The sequence below is a fragment of the Oncorhynchus tshawytscha genome, linkage group LG14 (genome assembly GCF_018296145.1).
Source record: "Oncorhynchus tshawytscha isolate Ot180627B linkage group LG14, Otsh_v2.0, whole genome shotgun sequence".
Lineage (NCBI taxonomy): Eukaryota > Metazoa > Chordata > Actinopteri > Salmoniformes > Salmonidae > Oncorhynchus > Oncorhynchus tshawytscha.
Genome location: NC_056442.1, coordinates 17,425,010 through 17,445,281, shown reverse-complemented (window position 1 = coordinate 17,445,281; position 20,272 = coordinate 17,425,010). Strand labels below are relative to the sequence as shown.

Below are 20,272 nucleotides of genomic sequence, written 5' to 3'. Positions count from 1 at the left end.
TACCTGCAGGTATGTATCTCCTCACAGATGACTCAGAAAATCTTAAAACACATTCTTAGCCAGCCCATCGCTGCCCAGAGAAAAAGCAAAAACAGAAACAAAGGCCGGGTTATTAAAAATGTGTCTGGCCCGGTGGTCAGGTAATAGTTCTGGACTGCATTGATTACGCCGCGCTGACAGCTTCTGATGCTAGCCCTGAAAATGCATCAAGTGCGTAATGAGGAGCTATTAGGCCCATCGATTTGCTGATTTCAATTGATAGCTACCAGGCCAAAGCGGCACGTCAATATTTGCATAACTAATACCCTGCTGCCTGTCTGCTGCTCCCGGCCTTGACAAATGAGATCTCAATGAGGGGAGGAGAGGGAGTTGGATAGAGAAAGTGAGAGAGAGAGCAAGGGAAAAAAGGCAGTGGTAAGCAAGATAAATGGGAGAGAAACAGAAAGAGTAACACAGAGAAAATAACATCAGATGGGTAAATAACAGCAGATAAAAACCAGTGCAAGTTGACTCAACCCATCATTATATGAACCACAGAGATGATTTGACTATCATTGCATTCCAAGAACCATCATTGGAAAAAGAGGGGTGTGTGTGCAAGCTGTCCCATAATAGAGTGATACAAAGCTGTTTGTCCTCTAGAGAGGGATCACCCATACACTTGATAACCCAACTCAGGGGGGAGAAATAATAAGACGGATATTGTGTTGTGTTGAGCTGTGATATGTGCTATGTTGAGCTGTACTGTGATCGGATTTGTTTGGTTGTGTTGTTATATGCTCTTATGTGATGTGTACTGTTTTGCTGTGTTGTCTGACAAGTTGTCTTACGTTGAACTGTTGTGTTGTGACAGAGCATGCTGCCGTGGGGTGCTGTTGTGTGATGTTACATTCTGCTCTGTGATGTGTTATGTTGAAGTGTTGTGATCTACAGTGCTGCTGTGCTATGCATGCTAACACGTCATGCTGGCCCCTGTGGCTGGGGGTTTTGGGGGTCACACCAGGGGAGACACAGTGGCAGCCTGGGCCAGATGTCCAAGGGAGGGAGGGGACCGCCCAGTACCACAGCAGGTGGCCCGAGCTGTTCTAATGATGCTGCCACAGCCGCATCGCAGGGTCCCCATGGGACCACACACACACACACACACACAGCTCCTTATCAACCAAGCATCCCCTCCTCCTCAAAACATACACGTCCCATCTATACGTAAGCGACGTGTGCCGAGCTCCCATGATCCTAACATCCTTATCACTGTGTCAATTGCCCTGGGTGGACCCTCTCCTTGATCACTGTCATTTTCAGTGTGACCCCTGAAGTCGCTTGTCACAACACTAATGTCCCACATACACCAATCATGACCACCGACCTCTGTGTAAATCTGGGAGCCCCTACATTTTCAGTAGGGTTTAAGATGGATGGATGTACAGATGGTTGAAGGTTGGAAGGATAGACAGACGGAGAGATAGATGAAGGTTGGATGGATGATCTCCGGCCCAGAATTTTTCCTGAGTACGTGACCCCATATTGACAGCCAGTGTCCTAGTCAGAGTAGCTGAGGACAGACACCGTGTGCGTCCTGGCCTCGCCGATGTCTCCTAGAGAGATAAGCATCATCTCCACTCTTCACTCAATAAAGGGACCAATAATGAATGAATTACCCTAACACAGAGCCTAATGACAGGCAGACACCGCCGCCACGCGCCCAGCCCCTCCTATCTCCTCCAACATCTCTATTTCTAATTTCCCTCTCCCTCTCTCTCCTCAATCAACCCCTATAATCAGTGGGGTGACACTCCACACCTGTCTGCAGTCTGTTATGGCTATAGACCTTGGGATCAGATAGATAAAGAATGATGCCATGTCGCGCGCACACACACATTTTCACACTCACTCTTTTGCATAGAAATAAGAATTCATATTAAAGGCGTCTCCATTCAAGTCAATGGTGGCATGATGGGTGTACTGGCAGCCATTTTGAGGGTACCCATGCCAGGAAGTAAAAGCAGGAACTGTACCCTTCAATCTGTGCTGTGATTTGTCGAGTTAGTATTATTTGAATGAACATTCTACATTACTATGGCAATCCAGCATCAGTTGATAAAACATTGCTAAATACCGTGGAAATAATTGCATTACAATACCAGGCAGCCATTGTGAGTGTACCCATGAGTTTATCAGTCAATTGCCACAGTCAGAGATTCCAAGTCCATTCTTTTCATTCTTATTTCTATGCTTTTTTGGGTGAATTAATAGAGTGGAGGACATTTGATAACGCAACACCTATTATTTGTTTCAATGTGAATTCCCCATTAGCTGTGACTTTAGCGATAGCTGCTCTTTCTGGGACCCACACAAAACACAACAATCATACATACAGTCATGGCCAAAGGTTTTGAGAATGACACAAATATTAATTTCCACAAAGTTTGCTGCTTCAGTGTCTTTAGATATTTTTGTCAGATGTTACTATGGAATATTGAAGTATAATTACAAGCATTTCATAAGTGTCAAAGGCTTTTATTGACAATTACATGAAGTTGATGCAAAGAGTCAATATTTGCAGTGTTGACCCTTCTTTTTCAAGACCTCTGCAATCCACCCTGGCATGCTGTCAATTAACTTCTGGGCCACATCCTGACTGATGGCAGCCCATTCTTGCATAATCAATGCTTGGAGTTTGTCAGAATTTGTGGGGTTTTGTTTGTCCACCTCCCTCTTGAGGATTGACCACAAGTTCTCAATGGGATTAAGGTCTGGGGAGTTTCCTGGCCATGGACCCAAAATATTGATGTTTTGTTCCCTGAGCCACTTAGTTATCACTTTTCCCTTATGGCATCATGCTGGAAAAGACATTGTTCATCACCAAACTGTTCCTGGATGGTTGGGATAAGTTGCTCTCGGAGGATGTGTTGGTACCATTCTTTATTCAAGGCTGTGTTCTCAGGCAAAATTGTGAGTGAGCCCACTCCCTTTGCTAAAGAAGCAACTCCACACATGAATGGTCTCAGGATGCTTTACTGTTGGCATGACACAGGACTGATGGTAGCGCTCACCTTGTCTTCTCCGGACAAGCTTTTTTCCAGATGCCCCAAACAATTGGAAAGGGGATTCATCAGAGAAAATGACTTTACCCCAGTCCTCAGCAGTCCAATCCCTGTACCTTTTGCAGAATATCAGTCTGTCCCTGATGTTTTTCCTGGAGAGAAGTGGCTTCTTTGCTGCCCTTCTTGACACCAGGCCATCCCCTAAAAGTCTTTGCCTCACTGTGCGTGCAGATCACACCTGCCTGCTGCCATTCCTGAGCAAGCTCTGTACTGGTGGTGCCCCGATCCCGCAGCTGAATCAACTTTAGGAGATGGTCCTGGTGCTTGCTGGACTTTCTTGGGTGCCCTGAAGCCTTCTTCACAACAATTGAACTGCTCTCCTTGAAGTTCTTGATGATCCGATAAATGGTTGATTTAGGTGCAATCTTACTGGCAGCAATATCCTTGCCTGTGAAGCCCTTTTTGTACAAAGCAATGATGACGGCACACTTTTCCTTGCTGTTAACCATGGTTGACAGAGGAAGAACAATGATTCCAAGCACCACCCTCCTTTTGAAGCTTCCAGTCTGTTATTTGAACTCAATCAGCATGACAGAGTGATCTCCAGCCTTGTCCTCGTCAACCTGTGTTAACGAGAGAATCACTGACATGTCAGCTGGTCCTTTTTTGGCAGGGCTGAAATGCAGTGGAAATGTTTTTTGGGGATTCAGTTAATTTGCATGGCAAAGAGGGACTTTGCAATTAATTGCAATTAATCTGATCACTCTTCATAACATTCTGGAGTATATGCAAATTGCCATCATACAAACTGAGGCTGCAGACTTTGTGAAAATTAATATTTGTGTCATTCTCAAAACTTTTGGCCATGACTGTACACATAGACAGAAACAGCACAAGGAGACAGACAGCAATACCTATATTTATCTGGTTATTAAAGATGTCAAATGCAAATTCAAAACGTCCTATTTTCACAACACATTCAAATGGCAGTGCTAGAGTCACAAGAGACCGCATTACAGTGCTCCCAGGCTGAGTCCCAAATGACACCATGCCCTATATTGTACTTCTTATGACCAGAGCCCTATGGGTAGTGCAATAAATAGAAATAGGCTGTTATTTAAGACGCAGCCCTAATACTTGAGCCATAAGCCTTCTATTTACCATGAAAGGAAGTGGGTTTTCGAATCTGTCCACTTACCCTGCCCAGTGCACTGTCAAGCTGGGTGGGTGTTAGATGGGGGGATAAGGAGGGTGGGATATGTGGGTGAGGGGTGCAGACTGCACTGTGGGTTAACTAAAGACAGGTGTGTGTGTGTGTGTGTGTTTGTGTGACTCCCTGTCTGTGTGTGTCTGTAAGGTGAGGGTGTCAGCAGACAGCCAGTGTCTGTGCTGTATCACGGCGTGCCACTAAAATGTGAAGCTTTCACAGCCTGAACCGTGACGTCTTCAAGACCAGACCCTCTCTGTGTGTATGAGTGTGTTTTAGTGCATGTGCATTATGAAGGAGTGCAATACTAAAATATTATTTTATTGTAATGTTCAAACATGATCTTGCTTAACGGCTGATTCAAATGCATGTTTCAACCGCAGTCCAGCTTTAATCGAAACATGGAGTAATACCCTTTATGAGAAATAAGATACAATTTACCAGTATATTTAATTGATAAAGTTATTTGAACACTATGAGTGTGTAAGTGTGCACTGCTAGCGTGTGAGTATGTGCACGTGTGTGTGTGTACGCAAGTGTGTGTGTGTGTGTGTGTGTGTGTGTGTGAGAGAGAGAGAGAGAGAGAGCGAGAGAGTGAGTGATTTGGGTGGGGGGCAGTGCTCTTCACTCTCGTCCTGGTCTGGTCAGCATGTCTGCTCAGCATGTCTTAAGAACAGATCCGGTAATTAAAGAAACACCTGGACAACTAATTTCTTAATTGGAGCACGATCTTTAAAATGAAAATGATGTAATCAAGAATCCAGGAAAACAACATACACACACACACACACAAACACTGGTGACCTACAGCCTTGTTGACGTCTAACCACCACCCCATAATTGATTTCCTTTCTCTATTTTCACCCATTTTCCTCCCTCTCTCCCTCTCCAAACCTGAGGCGGCTCTGGCTGGTTCTACGTAGACAGATTCAGGATCTCCTTTGGACCATCTCAACTTGCGAAAGGTCATGGCCATGATGAGGGGTGTGTGTGGGTCCTGGGTGGGGGGCTGGTAATTAAACATGTGCCACTCCCCCCCAACCCCTCTTAGCCTAATAAACTTAAGACGCTTAATTGATTACCTTACCGGCATCACCCTGCACTTTACCTTATTGAAGTAGGACTTACGACAGAAACACAGAAAAAGACTGACCTCATGACGCATTCAAGCAACTGGGCTTTAGGAATGATGAGTTCCTTTTTCAGTGGTAAAAAGGGTCAATTTTCAAATTACAATTCAATTGTCATTTGAAGCAAGTACGTGTCCCACTAGACCAAACTGTTACCTGAACAACCTAACCGGATTGTGAACCTAAGCCTATTGTGAATATAGATGATACTCAACTAACTAATGTGCCTGTGTGATTGTTTGTAAATCATTTTCATTTCAGATTTAAAAATAAATAAATAAGTTTAAAATATTAAACTCTTCAATATCTAAAGTGAAACAACCTCTGGATGGAATGACAACCATAAAACTGAGGTTCCCTTCTCTCTGCTTTCGAGGAGAAAACTGACAGAACACATCATATTAGCCCAGTCACTCATTCACACCCTCCCTCCCTAGCCAGGTCTGGGGGTGGGCCCTGGCCCTGCGAAGTCCTGGCTGTGAACCTTCCCCTCTACATGTCACCCAGTGTCACCCTATCCCAGCCGTAGTGGTCTGCTCTACCACCCCCAGTCCTAGTCCCCCACAGCCCCTTCAGTCTTGTCTGGGACCACCGGTTACATCTTGATGAGGTGCGAATGAGCACCCCGCCCACACACACCCCACACACTCTAACCCTGTCCCAGGAAACCCCTTTCCCACCTTGAAACCTGACCGGAGCAATGGCATCTACACGCATTTACAAACACTCTTATACAGGGTAGAAAAACAGGACCCGCCTCCAGGCTCGTCTATGAACTCTGTCTGACAATAAAAACTTTAGAGGGCCACATGGCTGGCTGCCACCCAGGGAGATTTCCCGCAGCAGCAGTGTGTGTGTGTGTGTTTGTGAGAGAGCCTGGCCATCCTGCGCCTGCATACTTCTCAATGTGAGTGTGACCCTGTCCAGACACAGACAGGCCCTACCACTCCATCGTCTAGGGGTTCATATAACGGCACACACAATACACACAGTGCCTCCAGAAAGTATTCACACCCCTTGAATTTTTCCTTTTTTTTGTGTCACAGCCTGAATTTAAAATTGATTAAATTGAGATTGTGTGTCACTGGCCTACACACACTGTCCCATAACGTCAAAGTGGAATTATGTTTTTAGATTTCATTTTATTTTTTACAAATTAATTAAAAATGAAAAGATTAAATGTCTTAACAGCCCATTTGTTATGGAAAGCATATATCATTTCAGGTGTAAAAATGTGCTTAACAAGTCACATAATAAGTTGCATGGATTCACTCTATGTGCAGTAATAGTGCTTAACATAATTTTTGAATGATTACTTAATCTCTGTACCCCACACATGCAATTATCTTTTTAAGGTCCCTCAGTCGAGCAGAGAATTTCAAACACAGATTCAACCACAAGAACCAGGGAGGTTTTCCAATGCCTCACAAAGAAGGGTAGATGGGTCAACATTTTGAAAAAGCAGACCGTGAATATCCCTTTTACCATGGTGAAGTTATTAATTACACTTTGGTGTATCAATACACCTAGTCACTACAAAGATACAGGCGTCGTTCCTAACTCAGTTGCCAGAGACTAAGGAAACCGCTCCGGGTACTCACCATGATGCCAATGGTGACTTTAAAACAGTTAAGAGTTTAACGGCTGTTTAGGAGAAAACTGAGGATGGATCGACAACATTGTAGTTACTCCACAATACTAACCGAAAGGAGAGTGAAAAGAAGGAAGCCTGTACAGAATAAAAATATTCCAAAACATGCATCCTGTTTGCATTAAGGCACTAAAGAAAACTGCAAAAAACACAGCAATGTCCATGCTTTGTCCTGAATACAAAGCATGATGTTTGGGTCAAATCCAACAACACGTCACTGAGTACCACTCTTCATATAGTATCACTCTTCACATATGGTGGTGGCTGCATAATTTTTTGTTTATCTATTATTTTGTTAATGTTATGGGTATGCTTGTCATCGGCAAGGACTAGGGATTTTTTTTTAGGATAAAAAGAAACAGAATAGAGCTAAGCACAGGCAAAATCCTAGAGGAAAACCTGGCTCAGTTTGCTTTCCAACAGATACTGGGAGACAAATGCACCTTTAAGCAGGACAATAATCTAAAACACAAGGCCAAATATACACTGGAGTTGCTCACCAAGTTGACATTGAATGTTATGGCTTAAGAATCCATGGCAAGACTTGAAAATGGCTGTCTAGCGAGTTTGAAGAATTTTAAAAATAATAATGTGCAAATATTGTACAATCCAGGTGTGCAAAGCTCTTAGAGACTGACCCAGAAAGACTCACCACATGTATTGACTCAGGAGTGTGAATACTTATGTAAATTAGATTTTTGTATTTCATTTTCAATAAATTAGATTTTTCCCTGTCATTGGGTATTGTGTGTGGGTGGGTGGGAGAAAAAAATACATTTAATATATTTTGAATTCAGGCTGTAACAACAAAATGTGGACTACGTCAATGGTATGAAGGGTATGAATACTTTCTGAAGGCACTGTACAGTCAGATCATACCTCATTATGATCACAATCAAGGGCATTCTTAGGTTTAATTATTTCTTATGTTTATTTTTTTTACCTTCATTTTTCCAAGAAATCCTGTTGAAGTCAAAAGACCTTAATTACAAGGGAGACCTAGCCAATTATTTCAAATTCTTATGAAATATAATGTACTTGTAGACTTTTACTGGTCAGCAACTAAATATGGAATACCAATGACAATTGATTATTATCATATTAATTATATTATACAAATCAGATTTATTTAATTGAGAGGATATCACTTTCAATGTCTGAATGATAGCAACAAAGAGGAATACATTTCTAAAACAGTGACAGAAATGCAGTATCAACATCAATATGTTCTTCTTGTGATTTTGGTGACATATGAAGGAAGGTTCATCACTCCACAGACTCCACAGACAATGGGGTAATTGATAAGGGTAACCCGTAAAACGATTAGTGATCAACACGGGTGAAAGGGTGCTGTCAATCATCCATCCACTTGACCTGTGCTATGCACAGTGGAGGCACGCGCGCAACATCTGGATAATGTGGGCTAATAGGACACTACTAAAGGTATTGGCGGGCTGCTTCCTTTTTTGCTTCACAGGGCAAGTTAAACATTTCGGTTGATACCCCTCCATGCACTGACGTTTGGTTGCGTCCCCGGGTGTCCCACACTGAGAAAGCCGTGTGGCATCACATTATCCGACAACAACAGGGGTCGACCCGGAGTTATTAGAATTTGACACGCGGATCCCCTGAACCTCAGAGGGAAGGATGGAGGGGGTAGAAAGGGGCCTCACTTACTCACCCACCATGGCTTTTCAAAGAGTGAAAAAAAAAACTTTAAATTTGCGGTAATGAAAAATCAATAAAGCAGTAATTGCTTGGCTTATCACTGAGCGCGGGAACAAATTGGGAGAAGGCTGGCGTCCGCGCACATTTGGCTGCAGCAGCGCGGGAGTTTCTGGGGTTCACTGGGCCAGCTGAGGGAAAAGGTCTCGCGTGATAATTAAATCTTCTCACACTGATTTTCTGCCAAATGTATTTCCCCAGGGTCCATAACTCTGATTAACTGCTTACAAGCCAGGCATAACTAATAATTTCAATGCGGGGTTGCCCAACAGCAAAACTGAATGGGGAGGGGGAAGAAAATAAAAGGACGTTGAATCGACTGGTGGACACCAATTCGACTCCAAATCAAACATCATTTAGGAGAGACAAAAATGTCGGTGGAATAAGTAGGCTAATAGTCCTACATGGACGACGATATTGTGAAGTCAGTTGTTTCTGTAAAGTCAGCATTTACAACGTTTACATCTACTGTAGCCTATAAATGCGTAAATTATTGGCCACTCCAAATAAGGCAGTATTCATTCACCTTTTTAATCCAAGAACCAAACAAACGCTATACCGGGTGAACTGTCAGTGTAATATTCCTCAACATGGTCAAGACCTTATTGTATTGATATTGAACATATTAACAACCAAATAAGGTGATCCATCGCAAAGCACTGCCGCTAAACGACAAGTGATGAGTCCACCCCAGGATCGATAGCAGGTCAATACAAACCAGATTTTCTTACATCAAAATCACTGTGAATGATATTCTGTCAAAGCCACAATAGAAATTACAGGATGCTTTCTCGGAGCATCAAGAATATACCCTAGATATTACGGGAAGAAGAGCCTAATAGGAAAATGTATCCACCATGTATAGCCTACAGTAGCAACATGGCATTAGGCCAAATGACAAGTGCATGACAATTCGTTGACATTATTCACCGTGTCTCATCATCAGCGCATCTCCCACATTACACTTGATGCAGAGAGATAATCGACACAGGAACACCGATGTTTACCAGGTGCTGAATATCTCTGCTTGTCCTTCAAGTGCTGCTGCAGCAGGATCCTCCTGCCCGCCCGGTAATTAAAACATTTAAAGCAGCAAGAGCCCCAGTGCTCCCCGGGTGTGATAGGGGGGTCAGACGCCTGTAGATTCTAATTTGCGCCCCATTTGTATTCATGACAGGGCGCATGCTAAATATTTAACAGCAGTCCGGTAGGAGTTTGTATTGTTAGGCTTTCGAGGTCAAATAATTTGATTTGCAGGAAGATTACATTAAAGCGTCCAACGTCCGTCCAATCTCACTCTCACTTTCCTCTCATTTCCTGATTTTTAACATTTTTATTACAACCAAAGATACAAATTGAGGCACATGAAGATTAGGAGTTTGTTATCCAGCAGCCTAATTATTATTTTTAATTAGAATACGGAGCCCATAATTTATTATAAGACGTGATAGCGCATGTGGCCCGTATTGCACGCCCACTTTTACGTGCGGTGTAATAAAAGGGTAGGTTAGCGAAAACATTAGGATGTGTTACACATGATTAAAATGGGTCAGAATCACACCGTTCGACTTCAACAAAATATGAATTCAAACATTGCAAATGAATGCAGATAGATTGGCCTACTACCAGAGACGAAGGCAAGGCTAACCACTAACCAGCACTCTAATTCAAGCTAGGTGTAACGTTTAGAACACTAAATGTACGACCGTTTCTCCATGTGGGTACTACGTTCTCCTCTCCAGGAGAAGGTGAAAAGAAAAGGCATCTCTGTTGGTTTGGCCATTTTCTCTCCCAGTCACTCCCTTGTTACTTCTCTTTTTTCTGTTCTACGGCCAGGCCAGAGATGAAGACCAGACATTTGCCTCTTTAGCATGGGGCTGGTGATTGACAACAGAGCTAGTTATATGGTGATGATGTGTTAATGGCCGCAGCAGGGTCGGGGTGAGGGGGAGCAACCCCTCTGAATATTTAATCGCCATCTAACTCCAGAACACAGACACACACAGATAGGTACACACCCCAACCCGTGACCCATCGTACACACCGCATAATTAAACAAACAGTTATTTCGTTTTAATGCCAAAAGAGCAAGCCCATAGTATATATTTCTTCTAATGAGATGGGTTAAAAAGCTATTGAACTTCTCATTAAAATATATGATCTTCCAATCTGCCAGCAGTTTGTGATGATAGGGACAGAGGTTCATATGACTCAAATACCTTACCGTCATACTATCAGCATATGAGATATAAACCACAGGAAAACAACACTAGCCTTTATAACATCCTGCAGTCACACACGGGATTCACAATGCCTTTGAACAGGCATGGCTGTGCGTGGGAATGGCTGAGGTTATTAAGCATTTGACACTAATTTCCATATTGACTGCATGATGTTATAGCCTCTGTCACCTGCTCCTCTGAACAACTGCACATGTGAAAAGAAGGGGAATTAACAGTCTAATGAGCCCCGGTTTTGATCTCTCTCTGCCACACACATGCACACGCTACACCTGATTCATCTGCACCTTTTCAAATCTTCACCAAGGAGGGCTAGTGGTGGGGAAATACTGTGGAAAGATCTGATCGCTCTCATTATGAAACATACATTCACTTTTTTGAGTGTGAGCACTGGGTTTGACAACCACAGCCATTACATCTGACAGAGTCAGACTGGCCTGAACCCTGGTATTAGTGTGTAGCATCACACTCCATAGCTAAAACCAAAAGTCAGGGCAGCAATACATACATCAGACATATACTACATGGCCAAAACTATGTAGACACGCCTTAAAACGAGTGGATTCTGCTATTTCAGCCACACCCGTTGCTGACAGGTGTATATAATCGAGCACATAGCCATGCAATCTCCATAGACAAACATTGGCTGTAGAATGGACCGTACTGAAAAGTTCAGTGACTTTCAACGTGCCACCATCATAGGATGTCACCTTTCCAACAAGTCAGTTCATCAAATTTAAGCCCTGCTAGAACTGCCCTGGTCAACTGTAAGTGCTGTTATTGTGAAGTGGAAACGTCTAGGAGCAACAACGGCTCAGGCACAAAGTGGTAGGACACACAAGCTCACACAACGGGACCGCTGAGTGCTGAAGCGTGTATCGTGCAAAAATCGTCTGTCCTTGGTTACAACACTCACAACCGAGTTCCAAACTGTCTTTTGAAACAACATCAGCACAAGAACTGTACGTCGGGAGCTTTATGAAATGGGTTTGAATGGCCGAAACTAAGATCACCATGTGCAATGCCAAGCGTCGGCTGGAGTCATGTAAAGCTCGCCCCCATTGGACACTGGAGCAGTGGAAACACGTTCTCTGGAGTGATGAATCATGCTTCACCATCTGGCAGTCTGACAGACCAATCTGGGTTTGGCTACCTGCCCCAGTGCACAGTGCCAACTGTAAAGTTTGGTGGAGGAGGACTAATGGTCTGGGGATGTTTTTTATGGATTGAGCTAAACCCCTTAGTTCCAGTGAAGGGAAATCTTAATTCTACAGCATAATGACATTCTAGACAATTCTGTGCTTCCAACTTTGTGGCAAAGGTTTGGGGAAGGCCCTTTCCTGTTTCAGAACGAAAATGACCTTGTGCACAAAGCAAGGTCCATACAGAAATGGTTTGTCGAAATCGGTGTGAAATAACTTGACCGGCACAGAGCCCTGATCTAAAGCCCATCAAACACCTTTGGGATGAATTGGAACGTCGACTGAGAGCCAGGCCTAATCGCCCAACATCAGTGCACAACCTCACTAATGCTTTTGTGGCTGAATGGAAGCAAGTCCCAGCAACAATGTTCCAACTTCTAGTGGAAAGCCTTCCCAGAAGAGTGGAGGACGTTAATAGCAGCAAACGGGGGACAAACTCGACATCAATGCCCATGAATTTGGAATGAGATGTTCAACGAGCAGATGTCCACATACTTTTGGCCATGTAGTGTACATAGCTAGTGGTTGTCTCTTCCAAAGTTACATTTTCCAACTCTACTATTTGCCCTTAAACAGACAAGAGACACAAAAATAACAGCCCTTTCAAGTTGAGAATGCTTTGTTAAGTATTGATCTAGATGCCCTCTTGATAAAACCCACTTTGCTCAGGGCCAGTCAGTGTGTACTCAGGGGCAGTCAGTGCGGTATAATAATAGTGTGCATATCACAGCATCCACATGAATCAAGAACGGTTTTGATTAGTACCACTACTGTCGGACTTGTAAATCTATTTGTGTAGTGTAGGTGGCTGTTCTGGTCATCTCGTTTGGTTTCATTTTGTTCTTCTTAGCGGTTCAAGCAGTAACGTTCTTGTCGGGGCTGATCTGTAGGAGCTCCTGCGGGAGTGCATGGAAGTCCCCGGTGACACAGCATTTAATAAGCGCTGGGCCCACCTCTTCCATTCAGTTGGCCATTGAGAAGCTGGGCTGGGTGCCGGACGCCAGTGGGCGAGGCCTACCATGTGACGCCAGCTCTCGGTCTTCGTGGTCAGAGCCAAAGCAGCTGTTGGGTTGGCGGAGGCGTTTTGATGAGTTGTTTTTGCACCCGACTATTTCGGTCCGCTCTCCCAAAGAGGACCAGGATTTTTTTTTTAAACAAAGCCTCGCAGCGCTATGTGGGCACAGCGCGTTACTTAATAAAACAGGAACAGTTTGAGAGAGGAATGAAGTGGGTTTGAGCTGGGGGGTGGGGGAAGGAGTCAATTGATTTGAAAAAAGGCGAGATTACAGCGTGAACTCTGCTTAAGAAACCTACTTGACTGGGAGCTCAGCACCGTAGCCTGGAGCCACACACTTACTCAACACTTTGCCAATGTCTCCACTGAGAGAGGGAGAGATGGGGAAGGAGAGGGAGGAGAGGGACGGCGCAGCAAGAGAAATGAAAAATAGAATGAGAAAATGACAGACCAAAAAATGAGCGAAACAGAGAGAGCGATTTAATTTATGTCCTCGCTGCCAACGGAGGAAAGACCAGAGTAGGTTTGCAGGGCTAATTAATTTCTGATGGCCGGGCTTTCATTTGGCTAAAAGGTCACCAAACTTTAAAGGTCATGCACAGTTTCCCACTCTGTTACCAAACCCCTTGAATTACTCTCCAAGATGGATGTGGTGCAACACATAGCCAAGTAAAGACACTAGTAACATGTCATGTACCACAACTCGACAATAATACCACTGAACGTCTTCAGCAATCTGGAAGTTTCCAGTATGTGTGTGTGGTGTAAAGCCATGAAATGCCTTGTTTCTGAAAGACATTGTATAGGTAGTTATGTACGAAATCGAATTAATTAAATTCTAGCTACTTCCGCACACATACACGGATGGAAGCACAAACACGCACACACACAAAGCCATCACCACCTGCACCCTGACATTTTGTCATTCATTTCAGGCCAACACCAGGACAGGACTGACTTAATTTCATTATCCCATGTGAAGCCTTTTTTTTTGTTTTACCGCTAGCACTTTTTGATGCTCCATAGAAAATTTCTCCTGACTTTACTTGAAAATGTCTGTTGAAATGCTGTCTGCTTCCCAAATGGCACCTTATTCCCTATGTCAGGGGTTCTCAAACTTTTTGGGGCCGGGGACCCCTTCTGTGATAGAAAATTCATCAGGGAACCATGAATGACCATTGACCATGAAGGCCTGATTCACGCAGTCTCTTCTGAACAGTTGATGTTGAGATGTGTCTGTTACTCGAACTCTGTGAAGCATTTATTTGTGCTGCAATCTGAGGTGCAGTTAACTGTAATGAACTTCTGCAGCAGAGGTAACTCTGGGTCTTCCTTTCCTGTGGCAGTTCTCATGATAGCCAGTTTCTTCATAGTGCTTGATGGTTTTTGCAACTGCACTTGAAGAAACTTTCAAAGATTGAAGAAATGTTCCAAATTGACTGACCTTCATGTCTTAAAAGTATTGATGGACTGTCATTTCTCCTTGCTTATTTAAGCTGTTCTTGCCATAATATGGACTTGGTATTTTACCAAATAGGGCTGTCTTCTGTATACCACCCATACTTTGTCACAACACAACTGATTGGCTCAAACACATTAAGGTCAGGAATTCCACAAATTAGCTTTTAACAAGGCACACCTGTTAATTGAAATGCATTTCAGGTGACTATCTCATGAAGCTGGTTGAGAGAATGCCAAGACTGTGCAAAGCTGTCATCTAGACAAAGGGTGGCTACTTTGAAGAATATAAAATATAAAATAAATGTTTATTTGTTTTACACTTTTTTGGTTACTACATGATTCCATATGTGTTATTTCATAGTTTTGATGTCCACTATTATTCTAAAATGTAGAAAATAGTAAAAATAAAGAGAAACCCTGGAATGAGTAGGCGTGTCCAAACGTTTGACTGGTACTGGCATGTGGCATGTGACAGGGTCTACAGTCAATCACGGACTACAGGAAGAAACCCAGCCCAGTCACGGACCAGGATGTCTTGCTCCCAGGCAGACTAAATAACTTTTTTGCCCGCTTTGAGGACAATACAGTGCCACTGACACGGCCTGCAACGGAAACATGCGGTCTCTCCTTCACTGCAGCCGAAGTGAGTAAGACATTTAAACGTGTTAACCCTCGCAAGGCTGCAGGCCCAGACGGCATCCCCAGCCGCGCCCTCAGAGCATGCGCAGACCAGCTGGCCGGTGTGTTTACGGACATATTCAATCAATCCCTATACCAGTCTGCTGTTCCCACATGCTTCAAGAGGGCCACCATTGTTCCTGTTCCCAAGAAAGCTAAGGTAACTGAGCTAAACGACTACCGCCCGTAGCACTCACATCCGTCATCATGAAGTGCTTTGAGAGACTAGTCAAGGACCACATCACCTCCACCCTACCTGACACCCTTGACCCACTCCAATTTGCTTACCGCCCAAATAGGTCCACAGACGATGCAATCTCAACCACACTGCACACTGCCCTAACCCATCTGGACAAGAGGAATACCTATGTGAGAATGCTGTTCATCGACTACAGCTCGGCATTCAACACCATAGTACCCTCCAAGCTCGTCATCAAGCTCGAGACCCTGGGTCTCGACCCCGCCCTGTGCAACTGGGTACTGGACTTCCTGACGGGCCGCCCCCAGGTGGTGAGGGTAGGCAACAACATCTCCTCCCCGCTGATCCTCAACACTGGGGCCCCACAAGGGTGCGTTCTGAGCCCTCTCCTGTACTCCCTGTTCACCCACGACTGCGTGGCCATGCACGCCTCCAACTCAATCATCAAGTTTGCGGACGACACAACAGTGGTAGGCTTGATTACCAACAACGACGAGACGGCCTACAGGGAGGAGGTGAGGGCCCTCGGAGTGTGGTGTCAGGAAAATAACCTCACACTCAACGTCAACAAAACTAAGGAGATGATTGTGGACTTCAGGAAACAGCAGAGGGAACACCCCCATCCACATCGATGGAACAGTAGTGGAGAGGGTAGCAAGTTTTAAGTTCCTCGGCATACACATCACAGACAAACTGAATTGGTCCACTCACACAGACAGCATCGTGAGGAAGGCGCAGCAGCGCCTCTTCAACCTCAGGAGGCTGAAGAAATTCGGCTTGTCACCAAAAGCAGTCACAAACTTCTACAGATGCACAATCGAGAGCATCCTGGCGGGCTGTATCACCGCCTGGTATGGCAACTGCACCGCCCTCAACCGTAAGGCTCACCAGAGGGTAGTGAGGTCTGCACAACGCATCACCGGGGGCAAACTACCTGCCCTCCAGGACACCTACACCACCCGATGCTACAGGAAGGCCATAAAGATCATCAAGGACATCAACCACCCGAGCCACTGCCTGTTCACCCCGCTGTCATCCAGAAGGCGAGGTCAGTACAGGTGCATCAAAGCTGGGACCGAGAGACTGAAAAACAGCTTCTATCTCAAGGCCATCAGACTGTTAAACAGTTAAACAGTTAAACAGCTGTTAAACAGCCAACATTGAGTGGCTACTGCCAACACACTGTCAATGACACTGACTCTACTCCAGCCACTTTAATCATGGGAATTGATGGGAAATGATGTAAATATATCACTAGCCACTTTAAACAATGCTACCTTATATAATGTTACTTACCCTACATTATTCATCTCATATGCATACGTTGATACTGTACTCTATATCATCGACTGCATCCTTATGTAATACATGTATCACTAGCCACTTTAACTATGCCACTTGGTTTACATACTTATCTCATATGTATATACTGTACTCGATATCATCTACTGTATCTTGCCTATGCTGCTCTGTACCATCACTCATTCATATATCCTTATGTACATATTCTTTATCCCCTTACACTGTGTTATAAGACAGTAGTTTTTTTGGAATTGTTAGTTAGATTACTTGTTCGTTATTACTGCATTGTCGGAACTAGAAGCACAAGCATTTCGCTACACTCGCATTAACATCTGCTAACCATGTGTATGTGACAAATAAAATTTGATTTGATTTACTGTATATACACAGTATATATAATGAGATTTGGCAGCGGACCCCCTTGCAGCAGTACACACACTGTGTGTAAGAACGGGAGGAATCGAGGAGGGAGGTACAGGCTGAAACGACAAATGTACTGCCTGTGCAACCTAGCACTTTTCTACTATCCATATCTACTAATGTATGTTATTGTATGTATATTTCAGCTGTCACAACAGCTCGTGCTATATCTTGTGAAAAGGGGGAGCTGGAGTGTTTAACCATGTCCAATGTGAGTTTAGGTTGTTTTAAGTAACAGGTTCCTATCACAAATGTATGGCAAATCTAATTTGTAGCCTTCATATAGTTAGTTATAGTGCATTCAGAAAGTATTCACACCCCTTGACTTTTCAACATTTTGTGGTGTTACAGCCTGAATCTAAAAGGGATTCAATTGAGATGTTATGTTACTGGCCTACACACAATACTCCATAAAGTCAAAGTTGAATATAGTTTTTTGAAAATTTTACAAATGAATTACAAATGAAAAGCTGAAATGTCTTGAGTCAGTGTTATGGAAAGCCTAAATACGTTCAGGAAACCGTTCAATGTAACCGCTCAGGGCTTCACCATGAGGCCAATTGTGATTTTAAAACAGTTACACAGTTTAATGTCTGTGATAGGAGAAAACTGAGGATGGATCAACAACATTGTAGTTACTCCACAATACTAACCTAATTGACAGAGTGAAAAAGAAGGAAGCCTGTACAGACTACAAATATATATTTTTAAATGCATCTTATTTGCAACAAGGCACTAAAGTATTGCTGGAAAAAATTTGGCAAAGCAATTCCCTTTTGGTCCTGAATACAAAGTGTTGTATTGGATTTGCCACAAACATATTACTCATTCCCACTCTCCATATTTTCAAGCATAGTGGTGGTTGCATCATGTTATGGGCAATGTTCCCTCAAATTCTCTGGGTGCACTGAGCAAATGTTTGGTCTAGTGAGCGGAAACCTGTACCTTGCAAGAATTTTGTGCAACTCCCAGCGCATTTATAGTGATCACTGAGGTTGTACCCTTACAGTTTTAGACAGTACACAAAAGGCTTGTGTGGCTATTTGAGCATAATGTAAGCCTACCAACAAAACCAATGGAGCAAATCCCATAACATTTTCAAATGTAAATAGCTTTTGATTTCTATGATATATCCTCCAGTAGCTTATATGAGGTGTTCAATGCAGGCCTACATTGTATTCAACTTTTAAAAATGTTTTTACATTATGAAGGGCTTGACATGAATGAATGATTTTATACTTGGTCTGTAACACCATGGGCCAAATAGGTGAGTGTAAATTGCAATGTGTTGTATGATGCAAGAAACCACTTTACAAAATAAAATGTATCATTATTACCATACAGAGACTTAGACGATGTAGGCGACCCCTCTGCCTATTGGCTTATTTGCATATTCAAGCCTGTCTCGAAATAGACATAAGCTTTATACCTGACTGATTAAAAATAAAAACATACAGTAGGACAACACACACACACATCACAACAAGACAGACACCACAACACTACATAAAGAGAGACATAAGACAGCACAATGTGGCAGCATGGTGTTTTCCTAGAGGAAAACCTGGTTCAGTTTGCTTTCCACCAGACACTGGAAGATGAATTCACCTTTCAGCAGGTCAAAAACCTATAACACAAGGCCAAATCTACACTGGAGTTACTTACCAAGAAGACAGTGAATGTTCCTGAGTGGCCAAGTTACAGTTTTGACTTAAATCTGCTTGAAAATATAAGGCAAGACCTGAAAATGGTTGTCTAGCAAGTATCAACAACCAATTTGACAGGACTTGAAGAATTTTGAAAAGAATAATGGGCAAATGTTTCACAATCCAGGTGTGGAAAGCTCTTAGAGATTTACCTGGAAAGACTCACGGCTGTAATTGCTGCCAAAGGTGATTGTAACGTACTGGGGTTGAATTCTTTCCTAATCAAGATATATTAGTGTAAAACTGTTCATTATTATTATTATTTATTTTTTACAAATGTTCAGATTTTTCTTCCAATTTGACAGACTATTTTGTGTAGCTCGTTGACAAAAATGACAATGAAATCCATTTTAATCCCACTTTGTAACAACAAAATGTGGAAAAAGTCAAGGGGTGTGAATAGTTTCTGAAGGCACTGTAAGTGAAGACTGAAGAAGTTGGCCAATTGCTCACTGTTCAGCCTGTCTGTCTTTCTGCTTGTACGCCAGCACGTCTGTCTGCTTGCCCATCTGCCTGCCCATCCGCGCGGGCAGTGCCACACAGTTCCCCAGGAACTGTCCCGCAGCGCGCAGAAGAAATATCAGCCCACGGAGAGAATTACTAGATTGAACTTCAACTTTCTAGTTTTCTCCTAGTTAGTTAACACTATCAATGTATCCCTTTACTGTGGCAATAGTGATAAAATCAACGCAATATTAGCCACTTTCAACACACCGGAACAAAAACTATGCAAGAGATTTTGTTATAGACTGAATGCATCGGAGTAGGATTCTATTGCGCAGAGCTCAGCCCGTACTCTACACAGACTTGTGCAGCATAACCAAGTAGAGATGCAGTAGGCCTGTATGCAAATAGACCATTGTCATATTTGGATCTGTGCCATTTACTTTGAACTGGACTGTGTTTACAGCTGTGGTCGGGAGTAGATGAACTTGTTTTGAGATCAAAGCGAGAGCTGCATGTAGCCACGTGTGCACATTTTGTTCATATCCTTTGCTAGTTAGTGAGTTATTAGCCCAGTTAAAGATAATTTGTAGTCAGCAATAGGAGAGTGATTGCTTCCTACAAGAGCACAAAACGTGTACAGTTCTAGACATCTTTGAAAAGCAAGTCAGGTAAAGAGCTGTTTTTTTGTCTTAAAGGGGTAGTGTTTTATTTTGAAACAGGCTTGGATATGCTAAGTAGCCAATAGGCAGAGGGTAGCATAATTTGTCTGATTCTCTGTAATAATAGTATGGGAATAATAATGCATTTTCTTTTGTAAAGTGGTTTCTTGCATCAAACACAACAAC

The 20,272-nt window shown here is 43.2% G+C and overlaps 1 protein-coding gene across 1 annotated transcript in view; it reads right to left on the bottom strand.

The window, feature by feature from the left end:
- rsrc1 (arginine/serine-rich coiled-coil 1) overlaps positions 1-20,272 on the bottom strand; it is a 233,330-nt gene that overhangs the window by 8,396 nt on the left and 204,662 nt on the right. The window lies entirely within an intron of this gene.